Below are 16,706 nucleotides of genomic sequence, written 5' to 3'. Positions count from 1 at the left end.
TGCAGATGATGCTGTGATTTTCCGTCTTGTAAAGTCATCAGGTGATCAAAACGAATTGCAAAATGATTTGGATAAGATATCTGTATGGTGCGATAAGTGGCAATTGACACTGAATAAGGAAAAGTGTGAAGCTATTCACATCAGTACTGAAAGAAATCAGCTAAATTTCGGTTACGCGATAAGTCACACAAAGCTGAAGGCTGTAAATTAAGCTAAATACTTAGGGATTACAATTACAAATAAGCTAAACTGGAACGATCACATAGATAATATTGTGGGTAGAGCAAACCAAAGTCTGCGATTCACTGGCAGAACACTTAGAAGATGCAACAGGTCTACCAAAGAGACAGCTTCCGCCACGCTTGTCCGCCCTATTCTGTAGTATTACTGTGCAGTGTGGGATCCTTATCAGGTGGAACTGACGGATGACATCGAAAAAGTACAAAGAAATGCAGCTCGTTTTGTATTATCTCGAAATAGGGGAGATAATGTTACAGACATGATACGCGAACTGGAGTGGCAATCATTAAAACAAAGGCGTTTTCCGTTGCGGCGGGATCTTTTCATGAAAGTTCTATCACCAGTTTTCTCCTCCGATTGCGAAAACATTCTGTTGGCACCCACCTACATAGAGAGAAATGATCATCACGATAAAATAAGAGAAATCAGGGCTCCCACAGAAAAATTGAAGTGCCCGTTTTTCCCTTGTGCCGTTCGAGAGTGGAACGGTAGAGAGACAGTTTGAAGGTGGTTCATTGAACCCTCTGCCAGGCACTTTATTGTGAATGGCAGAGTAATCACGGAGATGTAGATGTAGATGCGTATGGATAATCAGCATGGCGCGCCCTCTGAAGGGTAATGTGCGTAGCATAGCAGGAAAATAGTGCCATTGCTTAGCTATTTTAACACATGTTTCTACATCCGATAAAAATCGATGGATCCATGATTGTGTCCGATGTGTTCTACCTTACTCAGTAGTAAGCAACTGTAGACTTCGATGAAAACATTACTGTCTTTAATGGAATCTTAAATAAACTCTATGCCTGAATTTCCATTGGTCTGATACTTAAATTATTAATTTTACTTCATACTATCTATACATGCAATAGACTTGTGCTCTGATCATCATTGTTTGTGTGTTACTATGGCTTTATCCAAAGGTGAAGGACGAAAATGAAGATGGCTCACAACTGCACAATAATAACCTGAGTGTCTGATTAGTTTTAGCGTGTTCACATACGGTTAGAATCCACATAAACACGGCGAATGTGTAGATGATCCCTGTTTGCGTCAGTTTTGTAAACAATAATTCTCTTCACTCCTGGAGAAGTGCTCACCATTTATTCTAATCATCCGTCTTCACACTTTTTATTTCCCTCTGTTGTTATTCTTCTTCAGAGACAAATTCTCAGCGCTTTCCTGTTGTTTATGTTTTTTCCCGCCTCTGCAACTTGGCCAGTGCCCTTTTTGTTGCAACAGCTGCATTACTTTTTCTTGTTATTTGTCCTAGCCGTAGCCACTTGACTCGGTACTGTCTTTTGATGTCTTGCGCTATAACTGCTTCGGCCATAATTGTTTTACAGAAGGCGAAGTTTTACGGGAAACTAGAGATTATGAGTGATAATTTAATTTGCTGCAACTGTCCAGGCACGCAGCGATTTCGAGTTATTTTATAGAAACTATATACACTCCTGGAAATGGAAAAAAGAACACATTGACACCGGTGAGTCAGACCCACCATACTTGCTCCGGACACTGCGAGAGGGCTGTACAAGCAATGATTAAACGCACGGCACAGCGGACACACCAGGAACCGCGGTGTTGGCCGTCGAATGGCGCTAGCTGCGCAGCATTTGTGCACCGCCGCCGTCAGTGTCAGACAGTTTGCCGTGGCATACGGAGCTCCATCGCAGTCTTTAACACTGGTAGCATGCCGCGACAGCGTGGACGTGAACCGTATGTGCAGTTAACGGACTTTGAGCGAGGGCGTATAGTGGGCATGCGGGAGGCCGGGCGGACGTACCGCCGAATTGCTCAACACGTGGGGCGTGAGGTCTCCACAGTACATCGATGTTGTCGCCAGTGGTCGGCGGAAGGTGCACGTGCCCGTCGACCTGGGACCGGACTGCAGCGACGCACGGATGCACGCCAAGACCGTAGGATCCTACGCAGTGCCGTAGGGGACCGCACCGCCACTTCCCAGCAAATTAGGGACACTGTTGCTCCTGGGGTATCGGCGAGGACCATTCGCAACCGTCTCCATGAAGCTGGGCTACGGTCCCACACACCGTTAGGCCGTCTTCCGCTCACGCCCCAACATCGTGCAGCCCGCCTCCAGTGGTGTAGCCACAGGCGTGAATGGAGGGACGAATGGAGACGTGTCGTCTTCAGCGATGAGAGTCGCTTCTGCCTTGGTGCCAATGATGGTCGTATGCGTGTTTGGCGCCGTGCAGGTGAGCGCCACAATCAGGACTGCATACGACCGAGGCACACAGGGCCAACACCCGGCATCATGGTGTGGGGAGCGATCTCCTACACTGGCCGTACACCACTGGTGATCGTCGAGGGGACACTGAATAGTGCACGGTACATCCAAACCGTCATCGAACCCATCGTTCTACCATTCCTAGACCGGCAAGGGAACTTGCTGTTCCAACAGAACAATGCACGTCCGCATGTATCCCGTGCCACCCAACGTGCTCTAGAAGGTGTAAGTCAACTACCCTGGCCAGCAAGATCTCCGGATCTGTCCCCCATTGAGCATGTTTGGGACTGGATGAAGCGTCGTCTCACGCGGTCTGCACGTCCAGCACGAACGCTGGTCCAACTGAGGCGCCAGGTGGGAATGGCATGGCAAGCCGTTCCACAGGACTACATCCAGCATCTCTACAATCGTCTCCATGGGAGAATAGCAGCCTGCATTGCTGCGAAAGGTGGATATACACTGTACTAGTGCCGACATTGTGCATGCTCTGTTGCCTGTGTCTATGTGCCTGTGGTTCTGTCAGTGTGATCATGTGATGTATCTGACCCCAGGAATGTGTCAATAAAGTTTCCCCTTCCTGGGACAATGAATTCACGGTGTTCTTATTTAAATTTCCAGGAGTGTATTCACAGTCTGAATGATACAGCTGTAACATAGTAGACACGATTTTAAATTCCGTATATCCTTATTTCCGACCACTAAGTCGTATAATTTCCATATTACTTCATCCTTTACAAGGGCACTGCAATACATCATCAGCACACGTAGTATTGGCTTGTGGTGATTCGTTTCTGAGCGAAATGAGTGGATTGTTTATGACATTTTGTGGTCGAAAATAGGATATTAAAATTTTTTTGTATAAATACCCTTGACAGTTTATGTAGCCCGCCACAGCTTCCTCTCCTCTCTCTGTGCCGTTTTTGCTATTCACGAGTCTCTCTGGTAGCACTGAAGATTTCCCGTGATGTCCTAACACATATTCCGTCAAGCTGTCCCACTCTTCTGCTCATTGTTTTTAATATATGCCCTTCCTCACCGATTCTCGTCATTATTATCTTGCCGGTCTCTTTAATTATGAGCATCATTCTGTCATACTTTACCTCACAATCACCGATTTTTTTATTGGGGTCTTATCGGACACATAGTTTACTATAATGCAATGTTGTTCTCAGATTTAAATACCAAGCAATTTCTTCCTCAAATGAAGGTCTACGTTTGATATCAGCAACATCTTTTGATGAAAAATGTCCTGATGATTTACTTTTTATATGCTCCTCATTTCCTTCTTCATACGCTACTTCCCCTCCAATGTAACAGACTTCCTCCGCTTGAACTGTCAATTCATGTCCCAATTTTGATGCCAAGCTTAACACTGTTTTTATATCTATTACTACCTGCTTCTTTCGTCTATTTTTCATTCACTCTCAGAACACATTCAGTACTTATTACGCTGTTCATTGTATTAAAAAGTCCCCAAATTATTTCTCTTTTGTACTGAAGATACGAATGTGGCCAGCCAATCTGAGAGCACATCTGCGCATCCTGGTATTCTAGTAGCTATACATTATACCACACGTACGATATGCAACAAATGGTGTGCTGGTAAGGTTACAACACACTGAAGGTCTTATAAGCATTGTATTCATCATTTTGAATTATATTACGCAGCATACCTGTATATCAATCAACAAAAAATTTTCAGAAATATGATAAATAACAAAAGTCGGAGAGTAAATAGCTTTTCCAAAGTGTATGTGGGAACAAGATACCGACCAGTGAAGGGAATTGTTTATTCTTTGGACTAGTAGCTGATTTCTCTGGTTCGATGTTTGTTCTCTGTTTTTCGTATTTTGTTTTACAGTTTTACTTCCGACGTTAATTCAAATAAAATAAATGTCTCTAGGTATATGTGGCTTTCACTTCTGACGTACATAATAGGTGTCCCCGGAAACAAGGCAGGTTTAAGTTGCGAGAACATTTTTTTCGGATTACGTCCGTTAAACATGGAAGATGCAAGTAGTTTTTTTAAAAACCGTCGGTGATGAGATGCTGCCGCTGCAAAAAGAGATTGAAGTTTTAGAACAGCCGCCGCTGACATGCGAAAGCAAGACTGACACGACGAAATCACATACTCCGGCGATAACTATAGCTCTGCGAGCGCACACACGCGCCGAAAATTTTCCGCATGCAGTTTAGTTCGCGCCAACTGCGCCGCACATACAATTGCGGGGGCCTCCATTAACGCCCTCAGAACCGGACATGCGGTTTGCAGTTTTGGAAAGCATTTTCTGACAACAACGTATCACAGAGGACCGTGAACAATTTACGTTGAGAATTAGCAATTTGGATTGGACCAGAGATCGACGACATGTCAAATTCAAGTACGCACTTTAGGGGATGGGTGGTGGGAGGGGGGGGGGGGGACCCTGTGTGGGAAAAAGAAGTCGACCAGTGAAGTGTATCGTGTGTTCTTTGGACGATTAGCTGATTTCTCTGGTTTTATGTTTATGCTTTGTTTGTCGGTTTTTGTTTTAGAGTTTTACTACCGACGTTAATCCAAGAAAAATAATTGTGTCTAAGTGTATGTGGATTGGATTTTTGACCTACAAATAAACACTTTTCGTATGAAGATAGTAACTGTTCTGAAAGAACAGATACCAATTATGACCATGCAGCTTCTCTAGAAAGAAATGATAAATAATCGACACGATCAGCTGCCAACAGGTGTTGGTGTTTTACCTCAATGGGGACAGCTGAAAATGTGTGCCCGACTGGGACTCGAACCCGGGCTCTCCTGCTTACATGGCAGACACTATATCCATCTGAGCCACCGAGGGCACAGAGAATAGCGCGATTGCTGGGACTTATCCCTTGCACGTTTCCCGTGAGACCCAGATTCCCAATTGTCCACAACCTACATTCGTAATGTTCCTAACGGATATTTGCCCATTCACTCATTGCTCGCGCCAATAAAGGTGACCATTGCCGTAAGAGTTCGGGTAAGGTGTGCGCATTCGCACACAATATGATGATAGTAACTATACTTAGAAACTATATGAAGGTAGTAAGTTTTTGAGTACCGGTCGGGGCACACATTTTCAGCTGTCCTCATTGAGGTACATCAACAACATTTCTTGGCAGCTGAGGGTTTCGATTAACTATCATTTCTTTCTAGAGAGGCGGCATGGTCATTATTGGTATCGGTTCTTTCAGAACAGTTACTACTTCACAAAGTTAAAGGCTACCCAGCCATTGACCTTCCTCTCTGCGAACGCGCACACTTTGCCTGAACTCTTAAGGGAATCATCACCTTAGTTGACGCGAGTAATGAGTGAATGGGCAAATATCTTTTAGGAACATTACGAGTGTAGGTTGCCACCAGTTGGGAATGTGGGTCTCACGTCAGGGGTGCAAGGGATAAGTCCCCGCAGTCGAGCTATCATCTTTGCCCTCGGTGGCTCAAATGGATAGAGCGCCTGCAATGTAAGGCAAGAGATCACGTGTTCGGGTCCCCGTCGGGGAACACATTTTCAGGTGCCCTCATTGAGGTATGTCAACAGCATCTGTTAGCACCTGAGGGTTTCCATTAATTATCATTTTAAACACATTTCCCGGATTCGCGTAATATTCTTGAAATAAATACGTATCTCGAACTACATAGTTCCTGAAGTAGCCTATATTCTTCTTCAGGGTTCAAGCTACCTCTATACTGATTCCACTGAAATGAGTTCAGCACGTCAGTCGTAAAAACATAAGAGGTATTGTTATCCTCGCATTTATAATATTAGTAAGTACGACTCAATGATCCGATTTTGATGAAAAAAAGCTTACGGTGTGCCGCAGGCTATGATCTAATTGCCTGTTAAAAACTCATAAAAGCATGTCCAGACAGAGGAGCAGACAGATATGACGGTTTTAGATATAACTATAAATCGCGATATATTTTTTTCCGTGATCCGGCTTTAACAAACTAAAGCCTATACGGTGTCCGAGGCTATGTTCAGATAACTTGCGAAAACCCCATAAAAATTGGGCTAGAATTCTTAGAGAAGAAAGTTCAAGCAGACAGAACAGTTTTCACACATTTAGTACTAGTAAAGATTTTCTTTCATCCTGAATCTTAATCCCACTGACAAAGTTTCCTTTAGTTCCATTTTCGATGTGCAAGTTCAACACTTTGAAGCAAAACCTGCATCGATGACATAGCCATTTTCTTCAATCCGATCTCATCTCCCCTGGTCCTCTATTTTTGCTGGTCACTCTTAGCTTTCCTACATGTTATGTACTACCCGTCTTTCCTTATAGCTATTACCCACTTTTACGAATCAAAGCAACTTCGTTTTCTGTTGTCAAACACTTTGTCCGGCTCAACAAATTCGATGGATAAGGTTACCCGAAGATTATTAACATAGAATAGATAATAGCGGTATAAGTCATCTGCGATTTTTGCATGACTCATGCCGGATGCTGTTGTTGTGGTCTTCAGTCCAGAGACTGGTTTGATGCAGCTGTCCATGCTATTCTATCCTGTGCAAGCTTCTTCACTTCCAAGTACCAACTGCAATTTACGTCCTTCTTAAACTGCGTAGTGTATGCACCTCTTGGTCTCCCTCTAAGATTTGTACCCTCCATGCTGCCCTCCAATACTAAATTGGTGATCCCTTTAGGCCTCAGAACATGTCCTACCAGTCGATTCCATCTTCTAATCAAGTTGTGCCACAAATTCCTCTTCTTCCCATTTCTATGCAGTACCTCCTCATTAGTTATATAATCTACTCATCTAATTTTCAGCAATCTTCTGTAGCACCACATTTCGAAAGCCTCTATTCTCCTGTCGTCTAAGCTATTAGTTGACCATGGTTCACATCCAAACATGGCTACACTTCATACAAATACTTTCAGAAAAGACTTCCTAACACTTGAGTCTATACTCGATGTCAATGAATTTCTCTTCTTCAGACACGCTTTCCTTGCCATAGCCAGTCTACATTTTATATCCTCTCTACTTCGACCAACATCTATTATTTTTCTACCCCAATAGCAGAACTCATCTACTACTTTAAGTGTCTCATTTAGTAATCAGATTCCCTTTGTATCACCTGATTTATTTAGAGTACATTCCATTATCCTCGGTTTGCTTTTCCTGATGATCATCTTTTTCCTCCTTTCAAGACACTGTCCATACCGTTCAACTGCTCTTCCAGGTCCTTTGCTGTCTCTGACAGAAATTACAGTATCATCGGAAAACCTCCAAGTTTTAATCTCTTCTCCATGGATTTTAATTCCTACTCCAAATTTTTCTTTTATTTCCTTTACTGCTTGCTCAATATAGAGATTGAATAACATCGGGGATACGCTACAACCCTGCCTCACTCCCTTCCCGATCACTGCTTGCCTTTCATGCCCCTCGACTCTTATAACTGCAATCTGGTTTCTGTACAAACTGTAAACAGCTTTCCGCTCCGTGTATTTGACCCATGCGAAGTCGGTTCGGTCTTGGCAATACGCAACTGTCTCCCCACGATCAAATCCCCTTTACACTCGCTTTTCTATCGAGATTTCACATCACCTGCAACAAATACAAGCAAGGCCGCGATCTTCCCCATGTGTGCTGCGAAACTCCACAGCACAGTCAGAAAGAATTTATGTTTAAGTATTACGCACATGTTTAAAAGTAAGACCAAATTTTAGTCAAATATTGTTAATAAGAAGAGACGACAGAGAGAACAGTGCAAACATAAAGACCTGTAAAACTGGAATATGCTTAACTCTATCGAAAATGTTTTGAATTCAGTTAATCAACGGACGTGACATTTATGTCTCGGAAAAGTAAGTTAAAGCAACGGTGGAATACCGTTTTAGGTTTAACGAATCGCCTCCGACATAGGCATTAGAGATGGAGAGCACAAACTAGGATTGGCGCACGCATGACAAGAGAAATGTGATACTGTCATATACGTTAAGATATGTAGACCAAGGACAGAAATCTAATTCCGGTTATCCAGACGGGGATTTGAACTTGCGCCCTCGCGATTGTGAGTCCACTGTATGCCAGCCAGTGCGACATCTCTGCTCGGCATGTGAATATAGTAGTGAAGTTGACGGACTGTGTCCGGTCAAGTGCCTACTTAAGAGACATCATGGACAGTCAGTGTTTCCACGGGGATCTTTTTTTTCCCTTGGTCAATGTATATCATTGAAGGCAAATGATAGAATGGTTCCTTTCAAAGGTTTCGTGTTCTACCGCTAAGGAAATAGTCATCGACCGGGCTATAAACCCTGATTTTCTTTCTTATTTTATACCATTTTTCCAGCAGTGTTCCGCCGGTTTAAAGAGACAGGGAATGTAGTAACACGATACACAGTCCCTCCTCCGTTCCGTGCACAGTGATCCCTGTCCCGCGTGACATATGAGAGTTACGTCGTTAGTCCGTAGAAGGTAGGTGGCAGTAAGAGGCATGTGTCTTGTGTGGGGTCATATTTGTCTTTTGTGTACGGTGCTCAGAATAGGGAGACACTGGAAAACTGTGCCCAAATATAGCTTACTCCTCTCGAAGGGCGCCACCAGGTTAGATCTTCCAATCTAAAAGAAGCATCATTGTCATCAGTGTCAAATGCTTTCATTTCTACACACGCTCCAAAGCTGTGCGGTATAAGAACTATACGGAATCCCAATGTGAAGAAATCCCCCTAGCCTCAATATCGTTACTTCCAATACATTTATCCACTTAACTCCGAAAACTGTCCCTCGCAATATGCTCGCTTTAGGCTTGCTGGAAAACTGCTGATTAGAAATAAAGATGTTCGAGTAGGAAGGCAGTGAATATGTGACGTCACAAAGAGAGCTGATAATCTGCCTAATGACTCAACGTGCCGCCCAGTGCAGTTATTTGCGCCTAAAGGTGCACACAGAGAACGCTGGAGATCCCACACCCCACGACCGCAGTACTAACGCCAGCAATATGGCTCGCCCACTCCGACTGCTGTGCACACATTCTCATACGATTTTAATCTAGCTAAACTAAAACATCGCTCGAGCAGACTTCGGAAGGCCCATCCTAAACCGACAGACAACACTGGATGCCGGTATGGAGGGGCAAATGATCAGCACACCGCTCTCTGACCGTTGTCAGTTTTTGTGAACGGAGCCGCTACTTCCCAATCAAGTAGCTCCTTAGTTGGCTTCAGAAGGGCAGAGTGCGCCCCACTTGCCAACCATGCTCGGCAAATGCGGACGGTCACCCATCCAAGTCCTAGCCAAGCCCGACAGTGCCGAACTTGAGTGATCTGACGGGAAAGAATGTTACATCCACGGCAGAGGCGTTGGGTTTTACAGGAACAAATCGGTAGAAATAAATGATTCTCTCGTTAGCTTGCTTATAAAATTGAATGTCACCTTCATGGTAAACTACCTGTTGTTTTGTTAATTGCCATACTTATTGAGATACTCCCAAATTAAGTAACATGCATCAGGAAATTCGAATAGTTTTCAATCAAAAATACGAGTCACTACGACTACAATATCGTCCACAGAAGCCACGCAGTGCAGTGTGTGGAAGGTACCTACCGTATGGAATTTTTCTTCGGTCTTGGGAGATGATTTTCAGTGTCGGGTACCGGTAAACGAATGGCTCTGAGCACTATAGGACTTAACATCTGTGGTCATCAGTCCCCTAGAACTTAGAACTACTTAAACCTAACTAACCTAAGGACATCACACACATCCATGCCCGAGGCAGGATTCGAACCTGCGACCGTAGTAGTCGCGCGGTTCCGGACTGAGCGCCTGAACCGCTAGACCACCGCGGCCGTCACCGGTAAACGAATTTTATGTAGTGCCCTGAGTTCTGTCCGCACATAGTGCAATTCGGTTAATGTAAATTATTCACTGTATTCCACATATTTCATAAACCATGCAAGATACTGAAATCGGTTTTTGTCAAATTGTAACACAAAAGTAGGACGGGATTTAACAATTTGGTTATCATCCGTAACTTTCGTACCTTTAGACACAAGTAACTACTGATTCTTTTTAGTGGAATAACGTAAGTTTTAAGGGCCATTTACAGCTTATAAAAGGAGAAATTATGTGAGCTTGCAACGACATGGGAGAATAAATTCAGATTTGTATACTGAGCACGAGGTTTTTATAAGGTCTTGACCGATTTTTTCCTCAGTTCTCTGTTTAGTAATAAACAATGGTCTAGATTCCGCTCCCACTGCAACAGCATTATTATTTTAGTGGTATCAAATTTTGTAAAGTCTTACGATTTTGTAAAAGAAGCCAAACTTTATATGATAACAACGAAATGCAATCGTTACACAGAACTAATGTTTCTGTCAAGGGAAAAAAGTTCAAAAAGCCAGACGAAAATTATCCGACACCTCTACCGCCATTTCGGAGGGTAATGTGACCTACTGTGGTCTTAGTAGAGAACAATCAGACTGGAACTTCACTCACCACGGGAACATAAAACAATTCACAAGAAATTAAATACCACTTCTTCCTTCGGATCCCCATTCAGAGTGAAGAACTGACATTTTCTGTATGTTTGCGTGAGTGCGTGTGTGTGCATTTGTACGTGTTACTCTTCATAGATACACATGCATCAATATCACTTTCTTCCAAACAGAACTACACTGCTTTTCAGCACAAGAATAGTAATTCTCCTAGAGAGAGTGTAAATATTTCGTATATTGGAAGCTGTGAACATAGTGACAACTAGCAGAAGCCGGCTGCTGCCTCATCAGTACGAACATAGATCGTCAGTATCTTTGACGAACTGTTCATGTAAGCTCCGTCGTTTACACTGAACAGCGACAGAAAGAAAAATTGGGATTCTATTTGCAGCGAATGTTACTTTATATTTCACAGGGCACTAAGTAGCAGAAAAAAAATCTTTGGGAAGTTTCAGTCTGCAGCTGTTTATCAGCAAAAATTCAACTGGGTTACTGGATTCCACCGAAATTGCAGCAGATGTGAGAACTTACTTTCGCCTGACATATGTGGCTTCCTCCACTTCAGAGAGGTATCATCACTGTCGAGTTCAGAGCACCCCCATGTTAAATTTACAATTTTAAAATTCGTTTATTTTGCCAAATCATAGTGGAGTTTACGCCTCTCAACTTCACTAGCATGCCAATGCAGTTCATTTGCAACAGGTCCCAAATCTTAATCCATTATTAAATAAGCGACTGACGGCAAGATAGATTAATAATTTATGAAATATCTCGTTGTCGGCATCAAGATAAATTTGTAATCTCTTACTTGTGTGTGTGCACACCCACACAGTTCCTCCTTTCACTGCTGTCAACAATTTTCTTTTCGAATAAACATTACTCCATTGGAAAAAAATCTACACATACTGCGTTATACACGAGAATTTCTCATCTTTAACCGTTTACGAAGTGTGATAAGAGCTATAAATAATACAGTGTCGCTTTACGGGTTTGCGACAGATGGGTTGAAGTGAGAGCGCTACATGAAATTGATTTGCTGAAAATTAGAGAAACATGCGCTAAAAGCAAACTCATAGCGAATCCTCTTTTTCATTGCAATTTTTTCAAATTTCACCTGGTAGGGTAAGTAATTACGAAACATCACAATTAACATGAATATTAACTAAATGACAGGCTGTTAACCATGATGCTTACATACGGGACGTTCCCGTAAGAGGGAGCAGAAACTTTATAGGACCGAGAGTATGCTACACTGAACAATTTGATGTAGGGAACCTGGGGTCGGAGAAGCTAGCTTAAGGAAATAATAGGAATGAAAACAGCACCGTGTACTTTTATATTTACGTTCATATAGTGAATTCCAGATACTATCATTGACACAGTGAATATACTATTTGTACTGTATCTTACAAAATGTGCTGCAACTGCCTGCCAACCGCTACGGTCGCAGGTTCGAATCCTTCTTCGGTCATGGATGTGTGCGCTGTCCTTAGGTTAGTTAGGCTTAAGTAGTTTTATGTTCTAGGGAACTGATGACCTCAGATGTTAGGTCTCATAGTGCTCAGAGCCATTTGAACCATTTGTTCATGCAGAAGAGCCTTGCATTCCATCATCTTGAGTTGTCATCTCGATCACCTTCTCTTAAATGGATTCGAAGCTGCTGTCTTGAGTATAAGTAGTTATAGTAGCTGAACTCCTGCTTCCCTAAGGAACAATCTTCCTCAACTATTATTGGTCTGATTATTTCTGGTAGATATTATTTGAGCTTATACTTTCGAGATATACAGGAACGATATCGAACAATATCGATTCGTGTTTTTGGGTAATTGTGCACTGTGTTAATTTCGGACTTCTTTTCTCTTTTGTGCTGTCATCTGTTTTATTATCGAACTACATATATGAAAGAAGTCTCACGTTCTTGTTCTTTTTTGGCGCCTGTGAGACGGCTGCCAAATATCTTTGAAATCTATGTAAGCTACTGTGTACTTCACGTTGCTTCACATACACAAATTCACTAAAAAATTCAGTTTTATTTTATGAGGATTGCCATCCAAAGTTAGTTTCTTCATCCGCAGCTGCTAGTGGTAAACCTAACGGCTGCCATTAGATTACGGACAATCCCACATGTGAGTTTGATATCTTGTAAGGCCGATCTGCCTCTTTTCCGTCGTATGTCCCCTCGGCAAAGGCGTACGAATTTATGGTATGACAGAGTATTACAATTTTCAATCCGTACTTCAATACCTTTCTTTGTATATACGTTTCATGCGAAAATTACACTTTTCTCTGAAAGTGATTAAGTGTTCATCCGCCATGGTGTAAAATTCTTGTTACAATTCACCGGAACAGTTCATATACAGGGCGATACTAATTGAACTACACTCCTGGAAATTGAAATAAGAACACCGTGAATTCATTGTCCCAGGAAGGGGAAACTTTATTGACACATTCCTGGGGTCAGATACATCACATGATCACACTGACAGAACCACAGGCACATAGACACAGGCAACAGAGCATGCACAATGTCGGCACTAGTACAGTGTATATCCACCTTTCGCAGCAATGCAGGCTGCTATTCTCCCATGGAGACGATCGTAGAGATGCTGGATGTAGTCCTGTGGAACGGCTTGCCATGCCATTTCCACCTGGCGCCTCAGTTGGACCAGCGTTCGTGCTGGACGTGCAGACCGCGTGAGACGACGCTTCATCCAGTCCCAAACATGCTCAATGGGGGACATATCCGGAGATCTTGCTGGCCAGGGCAGTTGACTTACACCTTCTAGAGCACGTTGGGTGGCACGGGATACATGCGGACGTGCATTGTCCTGTTGGAACAGCAAGATCCCTTCCCGGTCTAGGAATGGTGGAACGATGGGTTCGATGACGGTTTGGATGTACCGTGCACTATTCAGTGTCCCCTCGACGATCACCAGTGGTGTACGGCCAGTGTAGGAGATCGCTCCCCACACCATGATGCCGGGTGTTGGCCCTGTGTGCCTCGGTCGTATGCAGTCCTGATTGTGGCGCTCACCTGCACGGCGCCAAACACGCATACGACCATCATTGGCACCAAGGCAGAAGCGACTCTCATCGCTGAAGACGACACGTCTCCATTCGTCCCTCCATTCACGCCTGTCGCGACACCACTGGAGGCGGGCTGCACGATGTTGGGGCGTGAGCGGAAGACGGCCTAACGGTGTGTGGGACCGTAGCCCAGCTTCATGGAGACGATTGCGAATGGTCCTCGCCGATACCCCAGGAGCAACAGTGTCCCTAATTTGCTGGGAAGTGGCAGTGCGGTCCCCTACGGTACTGCGTAGGATCCTACGGTCTTGGCGTGCATCCGTGCGTCGCTGCGGTCCGGTCGCAGGTCGACGGGGACGTGCACCTTCCGCCGACCACTGGCGACAACATCGATGTACTGTGGAGACCTCACGCCCCACGTGTTGAGCAATTCGGCGGTACGTCCACCCGGCCTCCTGCATGCCCACTATACGCCCTCGCTCAAAGTCCGTCAACTGCACATACGGTTCACGTCCACGCTGTCGCGGCATGCTACCAGTGTTAAAGACTGCGATGGAGCTCCGTATGCCACGGCAAACTGGCTGACACTGACGGCGGCGGTGCACAAATGCTGCGCAGCTAGCGCCATTCGATGGCCAACACCGCGGTTCCTGGTGTGTCCGCTGTGCCGTGCGTGTGATCATTGCTTGTACAGCCCTCTCGCAGTGTCCGGAGCAAGTATGGTGGGTGTGACACATCGGTGTCAATGTGTTCTTTTTTCCATTTCCAGGAGTGTATATGAAAAAAAACGTTAATCAGTAGCAAATTACGGCGCTCACACACTTTATTAAACATTTAAACGCCACTACAAATATTCGGATTTAGGTTATGACATGTTCGAATCCCAATCACTATTGGCGATGATGTGGCATAGAAGAATAGCTAAATTCTGTATGATCCGCTGAACTGTCGGAACATCGATTCTGTCGATAAGCTCCTGAACGGCTGTTTTCAGCTCAACGGTTTTGGGGTTATTGCTGTACACCTTATCTTTGATATAGCCTCACAAAATGACGATCTGTTTAGATCCGGAGAAGATGGCAGCCAATCGAGACTCATTCTAGTGGCCTCTGGGTACCACAGAGCAAAATGTGGTTCCCAAAGCGCTCCTCCAGGACATCAGACACTCTCCTGCTTCGGTGGTGTCGAACTCTGTCTTGTATGAACCACATCTTGTCGAAATTAGGGTCACTTTGGATAATGGCAATGAAATGATCTTCCAAAACCTTCACGTACCGTTCGGTAGTCAGCGCGGCATCAAGGAATATCGCACCGATGATTCCGTGACTGGGCATTGCACACCACCCGGTTACCCGTTGACGGTGAAGAGACTTCTCAATCGCTATATGGGGATTCTCAGTCTCCCAAATGCGCCAATATTGCTTATTGACGAACCCATCCAAATGAATGTAGGCTTCGTCACTAAATTAAACCATATCCAAGTACTAATCCTTTGCCCCGCGGCCAACCGTGCAGTTTGTACGTCCCAGCGGAAGCCGTTCAGAAGTTACGAGGCTTTTATTTCACATAGTTCAATGTCATCCTGTATCTCACTAAAATTTAATTGCTTTCCTTATCCCTTGTGTTGCTGCAAGCCCTAATAGGTGCAGTTTTATCTATTTTCTTTTCCTCTAACCTGATTTGAACATCATAAAACAGTATTTATCTGAACAGAACTAGGATCCAAACTCATACTTGTGTACAATATCACAACTGCAATACCTGTGTTCCACAGGCCGTATAGGTTTAAATGTTCTGAGCAGAAAAAACCGGCCTGAGTTGTAATCCAATTAAAGGTCCTATGAAGTCCTAGCGGTACTGACCGACCGCCATATCATCAAGAGCCGAAAGGCGTGACTGGATGCGGATACGCAGGGCTACGAGGGCAGCACACCGATCTCTTGGTCGTCGTCAGTTTGCGAGACCGAAGCAACTGCTTCTCAATTAAATAGCTACTCAATAGGCCTGACAAGGGCTGAGTGTACCCCGCTTGCCTGTATTTCTGGGTAAATCCCAACGGTCATCCATTCGATTGAGAGCCATGCCTGACAGCGCTTAACTTTGGTGATTTGATGGGAACCAGTGTTATCCCTGAGGCAAGGCCGTTGTCGCATGTAACCCAACAGAAGCGTTAACTTCAGCCACACATATCACTATCGCGTTTCCTTTGTAGGCAAAATTCCTCGACAAGCTTCGTATGTACAAATTAGTATGGCCACATACTTTATCGTACATAACTTTTAAAAAAAGTACTCTATGATCGATTCAACAATTCTGGCTGCATCTCGCACTCGTCGTATATGAATATTTGCATTTTGAGGCTGTGTTCTTACATTTTGTGATTTGCTGTTTCCTAAGAAGAAATCGTAATTTTCAAAAGTTATGTAATTATCGTCGATTTGGTTCCTGTGACACTCATAATTCTCACTTATTAGATGATTCTAAATCCGATTTATAATACGTTTCTTCTGCTTCATCTTCTTACAGTAAACTCTGTATCCATATCTAGTTTTCTTCACGCATTCTGGAGATGAAGTTGTTACCATACAGTGAAAGTAAGCAGACTGATTCCTAAATATATATTTCGCTTAGAAAGCAGTGGAGTAGCGGTACTAGACAACAATGGTTTCACTTAGTATGATACGAAATACGACAACCACGTAAAATTTAAAGAAACTGACATTTTGTATAATAT

This window comes from Schistocerca serialis, chromosome 1 (genome assembly GCF_023864345.2).
Source record: "Schistocerca serialis cubense isolate TAMUIC-IGC-003099 chromosome 1, iqSchSeri2.2, whole genome shotgun sequence".
Taxonomy (NCBI): Eukaryota; Metazoa; Arthropoda; class Insecta; order Orthoptera; family Acrididae; genus Schistocerca; species Schistocerca serialis.
This window is presented reverse-complemented; position numbering follows the sequence as displayed.